Below are 9,412 nucleotides of genomic sequence, written 5' to 3' on the forward strand. Positions count from 1 at the left end.
CTAAGAAGTAATGGGCATCACATCTCAAGCGGCCGATCATTCAGACAGCGTATAACCTGAGGCCTTTATAGCATTGATATTGGGGGTGTTGCTTTTTACAGGCATGAGTGTAGAAAGTAACAAGGGGAGGGGGAGAGGCTGACAGCAGCTCTGTTGATCGCCACAAGCTCAGTGAAAGTATTAAGTTTAACAAGCATAGTTTGTTAAGTGAGAAAGGAGTGGGAGCACTTGATTATGTGAGCCTTCACCTACTCTTCTCACTGTATGAGCGGCACGTCTGGAGGTGTGATGCAGCTGCAGGATTAGAGGGGAGCTTATGCAGTCAGAGAGGAAAAGTGTGCATGACTGAATTTACTCCAGTAGCATAATCCTACATGAAACAACTATGCATGCTACTCCTGTTGCAATCTAGAGACCGTGATTTTTGTAATTCTGATCTCTAAATGTATAGGGCTGTGTTTAAAGTAACATATTTTGTAGGTAAAGTGTCTTTCTGTGGGATCATTGCTACTTTATTCATGCCTGTGGGTAACTTGTCCTCCAGACTGACCTAATCCTGCTTCTTAGTAGCACCGGGCAGAGTCACCACTGGGGACTGAGTCTACTTCTGTGGCCGCTGTCCTTGACCGGCACACATATTATATTCATGTAGTGTGCCTTACAAGAACACTGTTCAACACTTGTCTGCTTTCACATGGTGCAAGCGAGGACACAAGCGCAGCGTGCAGGTTCCCCCCTTGATACAGAGCAACGGAACAACACGGTGTGATGAAACTAGTCTGAATTCCTCCCACACATGTTAACCCTCATTTATCTTTGAGACACAGAAAGCAGAGAAAAATGGCCACCTGCTCACTTTCATCTCGGCATGAAATGTAATTATTTTGAGAGGTGTGGGAAAGTCGGAGCAGTGGCAGCTCCGTCTATCGTCCCTGATATGCAAAGAAAAAGTGTGGAAATGCTGCACGAGTTCATTTTGGAGCTTGGAAAGTCTCTTTGAACTTTTCACTCCTCAGTTTTTTCATTACCTGGACTGAAACAAAGTGAAGCAAATGCTCTTTTTTTTCACACCAGTTTGGTAACGAGGGTGAACAAATGATTTTTTTTCTGTGTTAGTTAGCTGTGAGAAAACTTTTACAAGGGAAAGAAAATAGATCCAGAAGTGTTTTATTTCTCTTTTATGTGCTTCACCTAGAGCCACAGTTTTTATTTCCCTAAATAGGTCAAGCTACAAAGCTTTGTTAGTAAATAAAACCCAAACTACCTCATTGGTATGGGCATGCTGTCGTTCAAAGGTCTGCTTGACTTACTGATTAAGGCATGATTGTGTCCACTGGTTTGTTAATAAGCCCTTGAAATATGGAGGCACAAATTGAATCCCTGCCTAAATAATTGCAAATCATCAGTAATAATGGTCAATTTATCTGAGCTCTATCTATGCCAATTTATTCACTCTTTAATCACAATTAAAATTAGCACTGTTTATTTTAATCCTCTCGTTTAATTCCAACATCAAAGTCTCCTGCTTTAAAGTTGGAGTTCAAAAACAGAAATTGAAATAATTCCAGAAAAGCTCATAATCCTCTTATGACGAGTTGTCGGTGGTGTTTTCAGGATGTGAAGAATTAAATCGAAAGGGAGGAGAAGACGAGGAAAATAAAAAAGAAACATGCTGAGGTTTGTAGACCTGCCGCTGCTGCTGGTATCAAACCTGAGAAATAACATTTACTCTGCTGTTTGTTCAAAAACAGTCACACAGATTTTGTAGATGTCTGACCATCATGAAAACCTGCTGACATTTACTGTCCTAAGCAATACGGTGGCTGATAATTAATTATTGATATTTTTGAGGATCTTTCGACTGAATATTCTCAAGCAGGTGAATATCAATACCTTGAACTTTTGACCTGCAGGCCTTTCACATTGAGCTGGAAGAGGGGAGAGCAATTCTACAGAAGGTGAGCTGTGAATTTTAATGAAGAGCAGAATAAAATATGAGTAGTCTGAGTACCCTGGAAGAATTCAAAAGACGAAATCCAAAAATCTCCCTATTGTATTTGGCTCTGGCCAGCAGATTGTATGGGTCTGTTGTTGTTGTTGATTCATCATCTCACTTGGGTATGTTGTCTTTTCACAGAGCTCACTAGGCCGCTCTTTAAGCAGTTGTTAATTAGAGAATGTGCTCGGTGATTGTGGCACCATGCAGAGGGAACAAACCTCATGAATACCACTCTCTCCTGTTCTCTGTTGACAGCTGTTGGCAAACATCAAGCTGCATGAAAGCTACAAATGAATATTAAATTCTGGTCTGGATTTCCTGGCTGCTCCTTGCTCCCCTGTGCAGGTAACATCTTTGGGAATCACATGTATCTTTCAGATAAGTCTCTGTTTCCTCTGAATCTTCCAGTTTCTTTCACATGAAAGGTGCAATGAGGCATCTTGCATCAACATTTCAAAAACAAGGTAAGACAAAGTCATTTTCTTAGCAGTGATGGTATGAGCAGAAGGTGAACCCCTAAATATTTTATCCGTGGTACCCTTGAAGCCGGCTCCATCTGTTGGGACTTAACAATGACACAGGAGGGTCATCGGTTCAAGTCTCCACACAGATCAATTTATGGAATTGGAACTGGTTGCTGGTGAGGTGCCAGTTTATGAGCCCTTGGTGGTGCCCTTGAGCAAAGCACCAAACCCCAAATCACTCACTCATTGGAGCCCCGTCAAAAACGAAAAACATACAGAAAACCCGGGACTCACACTGCATTTGTAAGTGCAATTTAGAATCCTGACAGGGTGAGCAGGGATCTTGTCTCACCCTAATGGGGTTCTGATTTGCATAACCATTTGCATAACCACCTTGTCTTGGCATATAAAACAGAACTTCTGCAGGAATATTTATGTTGGCGGTTTAGTCCTCATTCCACGCTCCTCTCCTCTGAGCTTTGCCTTTGACATACCTTTAAATATAACTGAGGCAAATATCCCAACTTTTAACATTGCTGCTGTTTGCCCTATGGCTTCTTGTTTCAGATACTTTGTAGAGATTGACAATTTTAAGATAGTGGTGAAATCTGCCAGACTCTTTTCTGTGGTTTGATTTGATATGACGAGGGTGATCAGGTTGTCTCTAGTGCTGCTTCTGCTGTTGAGAACTAATTGCCATTTTTACAGACAAACAGAATCAAGTACTTAAATATTTCTAACACATACATCCAAAAACACAAGGAAACAGAAGGGTTCACTTGAAATGCAACAATCATGAGGAAGCAATCATTTTAAGAGATCTCTCATTAGTGAGTCAGCTCGAACGCCTTGTGTAGACTAGTCTCACCAGCTCCATTAAATCAAGCTGTTGATAGCTTCAGACAGATAACATCCAGAACTGAGAGAACTCAGTGTCTGGTAATTTGCAATAGTAAATCTTAACAGTGACGAATGCTCCACTGTAAAATGAAAGCAAATAAACGTGAATAATCCGACCTAATAAAGCAAGGAAAACATTAATTGCAGAATGCATTAGTGCCAACTCAGCTGAACTAGTACTAATGCACATGGGTTGATTAAACACAGCTTTCAATTTGATTTTAAAATAAGCAAATGCCATCATTATTCTACAAAAGGTGGTCCAGTTTTCTATTTTATGCATTTCCTATAAGACCATACTGTTGATCTCAGGGCTGTATCTGTGCTTGTAAAGTTTAAAAGCACAAGATCAAGCACAAGGAGAGTTTCTGTTCAAAGGAATTCGCCCCTCAGCATCTGTGCTGAGAAACTATACAGGCACAGATGCTGGTCATGGTTCTTTGAGTCCAGGTCAGCTTTCCGCCTCTTTGTAATTCCACTGATCATAATCCTCTCATAAATATATGAGTCAGTGATGGTAACAAGTGTTGGAAAACACTATGTCCCTGGAGTGTTTGCATCTCCACTTTCACTGTATCATGAATGTGATAGAATAATTATGGTGAATCCTCGAGTGTGTTTGAAATTTTAATCAAAGCTGTGAAACTGTCACTGGTTGCTGTTGATCTTCAGAGAGACAGCCAGCATGAAGGTAGGAAAACACACCTGATGGACACACACACGCTCACAGCTTCTGTCCCTGGTCTCTGTTTAAATAACCCTCTGTGCTCAGGGAGGAATTTAATGTTACTATCAGCTTATCAGCTTATGTGGGTCAATTATTTCTACAGTAATGTGTCCCAGTGGTCATTAATATCATTTTAATTGCTGTCAGTCTTATATCATCTTTATTGTCTGTAGTATTATTGCCGCCTTGGATTCATGAAATACAGACATTGTGGAAAATTCTTACAACAGCAGAGTTCAGACACCTTAGTGCAAAGTGAGAAAAAAGATGTAATCATGCGTGACATAAAGCAGAAAAGAGCTGTGTTACTTCATCTGTCCACTCTGTGCACAGACTTTAAAGTGCGCTGGATACAGACTGTCTCTGAATGTCCGTTTTATGTACTGATCTTAGTGTGCTTTATTAGCTCTGCCTGTCTCAGGTTGAAGCTGTGCTAGTAGTGACTCTGGGTTCTTCTGCCAAGTGAGAGTACTGTCTTCTGTTAGGTTTCAATGCAAGCAGTGCTGTCATCATTGTGCTAAAAGATGCACAATGGCAATGCTTACATGTTAGTTTGTAAGGTTTTATGTTATTCATGTTTATTGGCATAGTTTAGCATGTTAGCATACCAATATTGCTACAACAGGATGAGGCTGTAGGCCAATGGGAATTTTACAAGCATTAACTAATAATCTTATGAGATATGATGATATAATCAGATGAGGTGGTTCAGTCATCTGGTCAGGATGCCTCCCGTCGCCCTGGGGAGGTGTTTCGGGCATCTCTGCCTGGGAGGAGGCCATGGGGAAGGCCCAGGAGACGCTGGCGAGGTTATATCTCTCAGCTGGCCTGGGAGCACCTTGGTATCCTTCCAGAAGAGCTGGTGGAAGTGGGAGAGGAGTGTCTGGGCTTCCCTGCTGAGGCTGCTGCCCCCTCGACCTGGACCCGGATAAGCGGAAGAAGATGGATGGATGAACTAATAATCTTAATAAGCTGTGTAAAACATTGACATAGTCTCTGTGACATCACCTATTTGTTTCTCTAGAGATGTCCTGAAGCTGGATGGTGGTGGTCACAATTTTGCAAATGCTAACTCAACCTACTTCAATGTATGACTCCAAGAGGAAGCCAGTACCCGGACAGAACCCACTCATGAACAGGGAAAGTATGCAAACTCCCAACAGAAAGACTCCAGCCAAGATTTGAAACAGAATCCTTCTTGCTGCCACAGAGTTATCACTCTACCACTGTGAAGCCCATCTTCACAATTGTGTGACAAAAAAATCACCCCCATTCCCTGTGTGCAAATGAATAAAACATTACAAAATCATTGAATGGATCAAGCTGTAAACAAGTTTACTTCTGCTGTATAAACGGACATCTTAAAATGGAACCCAATGGGGGCTTTTTTGGCTTTTGCAGTCAGCATCCGGTGGACACTTGAGGAACTGCACTTTTGTGAACTTCCACATTGGCCTCGTTTTGAACACCAGGTTTCACTTAGTTTGACCTGATGGTGGCACTAGATGTAAAGTCAAGAGATCACCAGGTTGTGTCCACCTGTTTCACTGTGCATTGATTCGTTTTATATGTGCATGTAAAGCACTTTGGTCCACTGGTTAGTATATTTCGTTGTTATCGTGAATTTTCATTCACTTTATTTTTAGTACTGTAAAGGCTAATCCTGAAATCCCAACACTTGTCAGAACACGAGTAAAATATATTTTGGAGTTTGAGAGAAGGCCAGGATATAATCAAAGTCTGTGTGATTGATCCTCTGGGCACCATCAATATCTCAACCAAACTTCATGACAATCATGTGAACAGCTGTGGGGATAACTCGGTCTGTACCAAAATGGTGGATCCAGCAACAGAATGCCATCCCTTAAAATCTTCCACATTCTTGATTGAACACTTTCCTCAGCCACTCGGTCGTACACACAGAAGAGTGAAAGGCAAACAAAGTTCAGATGCAAGTAAGCATGTCCTTATTGCTTGTGTTAACCTCCTCACCCAGACATGATTGCTTTGCCGGGGGTTGTAATGGACTTTTATTGTATTGCAGTCACCTCTGGCCTGGAGGCTTTGTGGACTGCTGAGTGTTTACACTACTTATCGGCAGCATTATTAGAAAACATCACAGATGTAATTAGTAATGCATTTGATTGTGTTAATGGGAGAGGATATTGCACTCTGGGAAATACGAGACAGCAAACTCCACTTGATGTATGAAGATTAGAGATATTGTTCATCTCTGTTTGGCCTTCTGAAAGAGAATTGCACATCATGTATTTGAGTGATAGCTGCATAAGAAACTCTGTGAGAACATTAGGAATATATTCTCTGTGGTGTGGTGTAATTTGTCTGCATTCGCTTCCCTGCAAATGTACTTGGTTTGGGTGAACGTCTCTCTTAATATTATTACTTTTGGAGATTTATCGTCACAGATAGCGTCTCTGATTGAAGTTGTCAAATCCAGTTATGTGAGGCAAATTGGTGTAAAACACAAAAGGGTGATACATTTTCCTGCAGCTAATGATTTGATATCGCTGCCCTTCATCCTCTGGATCTGTTCACACTAATCAAATTAGGAGTTGACCGGAGGACAAATTCCATGCCTCAGACGAAAAAAATCTGCAGCGAGCTGCTCACTTGCAGCAAAATTCACAGATTGTGATACAGATGTTTGGGATTTTTCTGCAGCCCGTCAATCATAAGAGTGAAAAGACAGATAAGATGTTCATTTTGACATCATCAAAGCTGTCTGTGTAGAATATAATGAATGTTAGGACATGTTTTTCTGGCATATTTTGACAGCTTTGCCTTTTGTTTTTGTCTGAAATGCCTTTTCAACTGTCACTCCTGTACAATTTTTATACAGCATAGAGCAGATTTTCTTCCCTCTTACTATTAGCAAGTTATATCATGAAAAAAACTTCCTCCCAATTGATTTGAGCCCATCTGGCAATGCTCTTTTTTGGACTCTTAATCTTACAGCCTTCTCCTAACTCGAAGCCTTGTTGTCTTGTAGTGTGTTATATTTCCAGCAAAGCAGATTGTTGATCAAATCATAGATAAACAAGCTGCCTCCCTGTGCGCTTTTTGTGCCTGGCCCCGGCCCTCCATCCCTCCCGGGGGAGATTAGCAGGTAGAGGACAGATTGAAACCACACAGAGAGGGGATGATGAATTGGAGCATCAGTTCCAGGAAAATGATACACTGCATACTCACCTCTGCTTTCCCATCCAGTCCAAACACTGAGACTGATGCTGGGCATTCAAACACACAGATGTTACATCTGCTTTCCAGCTTTCATGTCTATTCTCTCAATAATCTCACATTCATTTGGTATAATTTCATCAATTTGGTCTGTCACCCAAGCGGAGCAGTCAATAAGAATTAAAGAGCGATCATAACAAAAACAACGACCAAATCATCAAGGTCAAACAAGGATCAGATACAAGTGCCACAGATTTGTTAAATAAGCCAAATTAGATGCAAAGCTGTAAAGGCCATTATATTCATTCATATTCAAGTGATGATAATGAGTCCAACAGCAGTGATGCAGCAACAATCAATCATCCTTTCAGATAAAGTGGCGTTCATGGTCAGTCAGCTATAAAGTTAAGCTTGTTTTCTTTTCGCAAAGTTTATAATCATTCATCTCAATAACAATAAAACCGTTTGACAGCCCTTCCTGATACACCCATTACAAAAATGACAATGTCCAGAGTAGGCACCAATAGAAACATGCAAATTGTACAGATCCATCATATACTCACAACTATTACAGTAAGTTACTTACTTCAGGATGCCCACATAATGGCACTGCCTTCTACGGGGATGGTAGCAGATCATTAATCATAACAGTGTTTTTATTTATGCTCGCTGAGATATAAAGCTGACTTAAAGTCATTCGTAACCCAAACCCACCACAGCCCTCTAGCCTTTTATTGAATTTAAGGTCAGAGGTTTGCATATATGCATATATGTGTGATTGATAGCTATAATATTGATCGCAAAACATTTTGTAACACATCATTCAGTGGCGAGTTGAAACATTAGGGCAGGATTTATGCCTCTTCCTCCAGATCTGACTCAGACAGCTCAAACTCATTGTTTCAGGCTGCTCTTTGCAGCTATGCTCATCCACAGAGTGGCAAACAGAGTCAGGCACATATGAATCAAATCATATTCTGCCCATGCCTCCATACCTTGAGAGGCAGTTTTAACAGAAAGTTGCCATTTAAACTGCTTTCTTATAGTGACATCCTCTCTCGATACATGCTAAATAAGATGCTTGGCTTTAATACCATCCTCTTTTATATTTTAATTTTACAAGCTTCATCACCAAAAGCTTTACCTTGTGCGCTTCTTTATGAGTCTTAAAAAAACTATTTGTGACTTGTATACAAGTAGATATTGTAGACAAGTAATTACTACCTGTTAAAAGTTAACGCTCAGGGTGTAAAGCTGCAGAAAAAGTTCATTACAAGTCACCTCAAGTCTACATTCTTGTGTGTAAACTGCTGACCACACAAAATGCACCCAAACGAGACAGGTGTGACTCCGCTGATCTCCTGAGCAGCGAGTGGCAGTAATTTTTGTTGCTAAACCTGAAGTAGAAAGAAAAACCCATTTAAGTCCTCTTGGCTGTGCCGAGCATTGAGCTGCAGCGTGTCGTGCACAGTGTGCTGAGAGGCTAGCTGTGCATAAAAGGAAATCAGGGCTATGCCGAAGCTGCCACCTCCTGATTTTTACTTAAGTCAATTATAGCCAGTTTATTTGAATAATATGATGTATTCTTCTTTTTATTTCAGAACCCTGTGTCCCTTCTTGACCCTTTTATGTAAATCCAAAGCCTTCACTGGAGGAGAGACTGAGGATGTGAAGGAGAATTGATTAATAGGGGGGCCAAATATGACTGGATTTCGGGTACGGCATGCATCACGATTTCACACTTTTTGCATTGATCATGTCTGTTCATGTGCAAACAGTCTGGATATGCACATTAAGCATGCCTTTGCTCTGGAGGCATTAGGGGCTATAATGACAGTGACTTTAACGGCACACTGGGCAAGATATTAATAGAAAAATACACCTGTTTTAGCGGCTAGATTAAAGAAGCAGGCTGCTGTGAAGAGGAGCATCTCAGCCTTGAAAAATTAGACCCTTAACTCTTCTCAGCTCACACGAACAATGGGAAGCAAAACACAAGATCAAGCAAAGGGCTGCTTCATTCAGTTAATGTCAGATGTTTAATCTTTTTTTCTCCGTTTTATCCTTTTTCTGACAGAAAGCAACCAAAGCCCAGCTTGGTTTGCATCAGCGTGTGCAGTTTAC

At 40.9% G+C, this 9,412-nt stretch overlaps 1 long non-coding RNA gene across 1 annotated transcript; it reads left to right on the forward strand.

Annotated features, from left to right (window-relative positions):
• The first annotated feature begins 1,910 nt into the window (after nt 1-1,910).
• Nucleotides 1,911-8,994, forward strand: LOC117824822. Its single transcript, XR_004633722.1, has 3 exons — nt 1,911-1,958; nt 2,255-2,344; nt 8,890-8,994. It is a non-coding gene; the product is annotated as an uncharacterized LOC117824822 (long non-coding RNA).
• Nucleotides 8,995-9,412: the final 418 nt, after the last annotated feature.

The sequence above is a fragment of the Notolabrus celidotus genome, chromosome 14, assembly GCF_009762535.1.
Source record: "Notolabrus celidotus isolate fNotCel1 chromosome 14, fNotCel1.pri, whole genome shotgun sequence".
Taxonomy (NCBI): Eukaryota; Metazoa; Chordata; class Actinopteri; order Labriformes; family Labridae; genus Notolabrus; species Notolabrus celidotus.